Source organism: Pezoporus wallicus, unplaced genomic scaffold, assembly GCF_028554395.1.
Source record: "Pezoporus wallicus isolate ANWC-B61680 ecotype Strahan unplaced genomic scaffold, APGP_CSIRO_Pwel_v1 contig_7553, whole genome shotgun sequence".
Taxonomy (NCBI): Eukaryota; Metazoa; Chordata; class Aves; order Psittaciformes; family Psittacidae; genus Pezoporus; species Pezoporus wallicus.
In genome coordinates, this window is record NW_026635101.1 from 925,360 (window position 1) to 931,359 (window position 6,000).

General features: G+C 39.4%; 1 long non-coding RNA gene across 1 annotated transcript in view; it reads left to right on the forward strand.

The window, feature by feature from the left end:
* The window catches only part of LOC130596020 (uncharacterized), a 72,744-nt gene extending 67,615 nt beyond the window's left edge, over positions 1-5,129 (forward strand). The window contains exon 3 of the long non-coding RNA XR_008971440.1: positions 4,350-5,129. This is a non-coding gene — a long non-coding RNA (uncharacterized LOC130596020). The remainder of the gene's footprint in view (positions 1-4,349) is intronic.
* Positions 5,130-6,000: the final 871 nt, after the last annotated feature.

Genomic DNA, 6,000 nt, shown 5'->3' on the forward strand with positions numbered 1-6,000 from the left:
ATATGACAAGTTCAAGAAAGGAGCGGAGGAATGAATAAGGAGTGATGCCCAAAATACGTCTGTGTTGACTGGCATCTTATAAGCCTGCCAGAGACTTAATATACTTAATAATAAGAGAGGAAGTGTTGCTATGGTATCTTGAGGTGTATTTCTACTGCTATGGCCACATAAGGATTCCAGGATATTTTTAATCTTTATTTTAATTACTGAGTTAATTTTTTTTTTTACATTGTAGGGCCTCTTTCATTTTTTGATTACACAGTGTTGTGCGAGATTGGAATTATTAATTGAAACAAGAGCTGCCTTGTTCTTTGCTGAGAAGAAATCAAATAATCTCTGAAGCCTCAGCTATATACAAGATTTGATTAAAAGTCTTGTGGAGGTCACTGCAACAGCCACTGCTGAAACACAGTTATTTTTTATACATGAAAAGCATGAGCTTAGTATTAAAAGCAAGAAAGAGGTATCTATTATTCATGGTGGGTTTGTGCGTCTGCCTATGCAAAAATCCCAAGCGCAGGCAGGTTTTTGTTGCTTCAGGTAAGACCCCGTTAACGCACCATGGCTCAGCTGTGAGGTGTCTTCTGAGTCCCCGCTGACTTAGTATCCTTCTGTGTCTACTCCCAGCCAACCTCTGAGACAGTGGAAAAGGTATTCGATTGTTTTGCTGATGCAAATGTGTTTCTGAAGCAGGTGTTTCTTGAGCAAAATGAGAAGTGCTTCATTTCTTATTATGGTACTCCAGAGGAAGCTGCTTTGTTCCCTCATCTGATCACTTCCATGCACATTTCATAACATTTAAAGCTTAATACGGATCGTTTTTGTATGAAAATATATAATTTCAGTTGTGTCAGAGAGCATAAATTTTGAAATAAGAAGGGGAGCTTCTCCAGAACTCACTTAAAACCAGCACAAATATTTTTGCACAGCAAAACAATCTTAGCTGTTCCTGAAATTTCTGCTGTACAGACTCCCCCTTCCCCACTGAAGTCTGAATGCTGGAGGAAACCAGGACCAAAGCATGTTGAGAAGCCACTTACCCAAGCCCTGAGTTTGCTGGCACATGGCTAGAACAAGAGAACAAGACATGCTGGTGGGTTGTTGAATGGTAGAGTGAAGGACCTGGAATGCTAATTCTTTTGTCCTTTGATTTCTTCAACATCATCTCCCATCACCTGAGCCTACACTCTCATTATGCTGGCTTCAGTTCTCTGGTACTGTGTCCTGCAGGTGTTTTTGTGAGTCAATTTTATATATGGGAAATAACACCTGTGAACAAATGTACTGTTGGAGTTCTGGTGTGCTGCTTTGCTCTGCAAAACACTGGCTTATATAAGGTCCACAGGCAAACAAGGTACCCTATGTTACTATAAATCAGGCATTGCTGTTGGGAAGCTCTTGCAGAAGGCTTCTTTCCTTTGCAGTGCATTATTCCTGTCTCAACAATTCAAATAGCCTGAATTTGTTGTATTTCTGGTAATGGTGCCAGACTTTTCCATTTAAATGAGAGATGCTGAGAAAACAAATCTTGCCTGTAGGTCTGTGTACTTGTCTTGAAATATCTGCCTTATTTTTGCTGCAGAGTGGTTTAGTGGCCAGTGTTTTTGGAGATGTTCTTTTAGCTTGATCATTCTGTTTTCACCAGGCATCAAAGTGAGAGTTAGTTTAAGAAACACAGAATCATAGAATAGTTAGGGTTGGAAAGGACCTTAGTTTCAAAGTGAAAGAGTAGACAAGTCAGGGAGTTCTAGAAATGCAGAACCAAATCTATTGATGTCCCTGGAACATCTTGTACCACGGCAGTAGGACTGTGACAGGGAATTTGTAGCCTGAGTGGAAAATGTATTATTGTCACATGAAGGGTTTGGCAGTGCACTCTGCATTGGGGCAAGAGATCTGTGTTGGTTTTGCATGTCTGATTTCTCTGGAAATCATAACCTTTGTGATGATCTGTTTGTGCTGTATTAAGTAACTCTGTAAGAGGGGAACATTACACAGGCCTACTCTTCCCTTTTATTCTTCCAATATCACTCCATATCTGCTGTTAAAACAGACTATGGCATCCTATTGCAGGCTTTTTTCCAAGGCAACAGGCACAGAGTAGATGACCAGAACTATCTCTCTTCACATCAGGAAATTCAATTAAAGTGTTCTGAAAATGAGCATGTAGAGGCAGAGGCGTCTCTACTTAATCACACACTTTCTGCTAATGTTCTTATTGCTCTTTGCATGGTTCTAAGACAATGTTAGATGTGTACCTAAAATACATTAGCTATATCTCAACCATGAAGGGGAAGCAATGCATGGCTTAGTAAATTGTTAATAGGAGTGAGAAATAATCATCATCTCTGCCAGTAGTTTAAATCCAGGCCAGTCTAGCATGGATAGCAGCAAGGTTCCTGGTTTCAGTAAAGATAAATCAATTATCAGCTTCACAGATAAAATGAGGTCATGATGTTAATGTTGAACTCGGGAGAGACCAGGCATAAAATCATGGAATTAACCAGGTTGGAAAAGATCTTTAAGATTAAGTCCAACCATTACCCCATATGGGTACAGAAGATAATACTCCTTCAAGATGTATTTTCGGAGAACAGGGAAGCTACCTGTTGCCCATACAGGATGGAATTTGCATTATTGGTGCTAGTGCATCACCTGTTTTGACCAAAGGTTTGTGGTATTGACTATATCTGGTTTAGGTGCATTTTATGGCAAAAAATTTTGCTTTTTAGAATCAGTGTGCATGAGTAAGATTTAGTGAGAGTTAGGTATCTTATTCTGAAGGCCTAAATTTTGCTACAGATCCAGAAAAAGCGTTTTGAATTTAAACTTTCTTAGCTTAGAAATTAGTAGCTGATGATATTAACATACCTGCATTGTACTCATTTCTGACCTGTTCACAGTTGTCTAGTCTAAACTAGTCAGAGGTAAAATGTTGATGACCTGCAGATTTTAATCCACTCTAAGCATATAGACATTTGCATGTGGACATCATGGAGCTATTTCCATTTTGAAGGACCCTTTGTTGAAAAACACATGGAAAAAAAATTTACTAGAGAAACATGATTCTGTCCTTTTTGGAAAAGGACACTTGAAACTATCCAAAATGGGTAGTTCTATTCCTTATTCTCTTAATTTCCTTTCAGGCTGAATGGGTAGAGTTTAGCTGACCCTGCAGACGTTTGGATGAAGGCTGGATAAGTTAAGGCTCCTGTTGTAGTCAATGGGGAGAAACAGATTTTTCTGGTGTCATTTATTTCTTCTGAAATATATACCTAAAATCAGGGCAATAAACTGGTACTTTGAAAGCACATATTTTTTCTATTAGGAACAGAACTTCATGAAGTTTCACTTTATACTGATACTTAATTTTCTTAAGGGCTAAAAATGACTACTTCATTCTTCATAAATATTGCAGAAGATGCCCTGTGGGTTCTCCTTGGCTTAAATCTTGCCTTTAAGACAACATTTCCTCACCCTGTGCTATGACAGCCTCACTACAGGACTTCTGTAGAGTCTTGACATGTTCTTCCTGTGTGGGTGTACCTGACCTCCATTAGCATGACCTTTTACAGTCATATAATAGTCCTGGCTCTTCTTTGTGCTTCTCTCCTTCTACGTACTAGCTTTGGCAACCAGCCTTTTCTCATCCCTGCTCCATAACTCTCCACTTCTGGATTGTATATCTGGGCCTGCCTTCTTTCTTGTAAGCATGATTCAACTTTTTTTGGTTTCATGGGTCCATGGTTATGTAAGGAGCAATTTTAAATCTCAGCATAGTGCTTTTGTCTGTGAAGCTGAATCAATTAGATGGGCCTCATCATCCACATTTCTCATCTGCAGATAAAGCTTTGTCACTGTTAGTTATTTTAATTGAACCAAAAGTTTGGGGACTATCTCAGAAATTATACAGGCTTAAAAAGCAAGGAGGATTTTGGTATTCTTTTGGTTACAGATGTTATTTCCTCCACCAAAAATTACCAAAGGTGTTGCAAAATAGTTTGAGGAGAAAAAAATATGTGTGCTGCATTAGTAAAAATTCCTAAGTAAAATGCTGCTTAAAGACAAAACTGGAAAGTTTGATTTTGTTTTGTATTTTATACTTTTAAAACGTGTGCATCAGTTAATGATCATACTGTAACCACCAAAATACAAAGGCAATTCTGGATGCCTACAAAAAGGGCTTCTCCATTTGAACATAAGACCCTTAAATTCTTTTTGAATGCTAAACCCTTAAAATCCATCAATGTCTCAGGGATTTGAACATGAAAGATGTTTTTTTGCAAGGTATTTTATGAATTGTAGACAACTAAAAGGTCTCTTTACAGCATTTTAACTTTCCACTTGAGGTCTGAACCTTGAGAAAAAGGGGAGCTCGTTACTGACCGAGAGCTGCTGTGAGCATGGACCTCTGCCATTCCCTGGATCAGTCCCAGAGTAATCTCTTGTTGCACAGATGTGGTGTGGTGTTAGCCTGCACTGGTTTTGAACCGAACCTAAATCCAGCCTGCTTTCTTTGTTATTACTGGGGGGTGATCTATTTTCTTTGCTTGCTGTCTCGGAGCTCTCTCTGGAAAAAAATTGATGATGGGGATGTGTTCCTGGTCTTTCTTTCTCTGTCAAGCTGTCGGTTTCATCAGCTCAATTTTTATGTTCCAGGCTGTGTGTGAACAGTTGTTGAATGCCTAATAGTACTTCCCTTTGCCAAGCTAATCTACTGCTAGTACTTAAAATTCAACTTCACATGAAATCTTTGGCAGCAAAAGATCTATGCTCAGTAGAACCTGTGATAGTCGACAAAGAATATTTTGAACTCTAGGCTGTAGTCAGAGCTATAACTGCAGAGGAATTAAATCACAGATTTCATCATCATGCTTTTTTAAGAGAGAGGAATTAATCATAGAACATTTGTTTTAAAAAAAAAATAAATATAGATCATAGTGACAAGATCAGAGGGCTCTTCTAGCCAGGCTTCTTAACAGTGAAAATTATGTAGGCTATGGCTTGAATATAGAGTGGAATATAGCTGTAGCAGTTTGTCTTAATACTGTTGAGTTGCTGAGATGGTCAGGTACCTTGTATTGCAAAGTCTTTGATAAGTTTAACCCCATGACAGGAGGCTGAAATAATTCCCCTGGACAAGTTATTGTGCAAGATGTCATGACTTATATGAAGGCTAAGGGTGTGCATCTCACTGTCTGCCAATATTTTTTTCTCTTGGAAGGATAAAAACCTCACATGATGCGGTGAGGTTGTATACAGCAGTCACAACAGCCCCCATAACCTGTTTAGTTCCATTTTATAAAGTAAACTGTTTTCTGGTGCTCCTTTGCACTGGTGAGATGCTGGTGCCACTCTTCATTTAATGATGAACTACATGTCCAAGCTGGACCTCTGCCTCTATCACATTAAATTTGGTGCAGTTTGAAGTCACACTGTTCCTTTGGGTCCCTGGCTGCTCCTGAGCTCTCAGACAGTCGGAGCTGGCAGAGAGCTTTCTCCACTTGCTTGTCCACCTTTGCAGATTTGCCTCTCATGCTGAGGCCTTCCTCTCTTGAATTTGCCCTTCTTAACTCCTTATTCTGGCTGCCTTGTTTTGCTACTCCTAACATTTTAGTCATTAAGCAGTTTCCAGTTATTGCCAGGATAAACATAATACCCTTTGTTGAATTTTACCTGTGTTTTTATTGCAAGGAATTGACCTAGAAGCGGTATGGTTCCTGCTTCAGAATTAATGCTATATGAGATTTGAAAAAAGGAAGCTGAAATAGAGGAAGGAGCCTAAGACTGCTCTTGAAATTACTCTCTTGAGGCTGTCAGGAAGTTGATTATAAAGTCTAGGTCTTTGGCCAGCGGTGACTTACCTTGTTCCCTAGGCATCCAAACTGAAGTATGTGCTTTGGAGGTAGTCATCTTGTTACGGATGTGCCAAGCCCCAGATTGCTCCATTTCCTGAGCTCAGAGACATGATAGGGCTTCCTGACAGCACAGTAGGGCTGG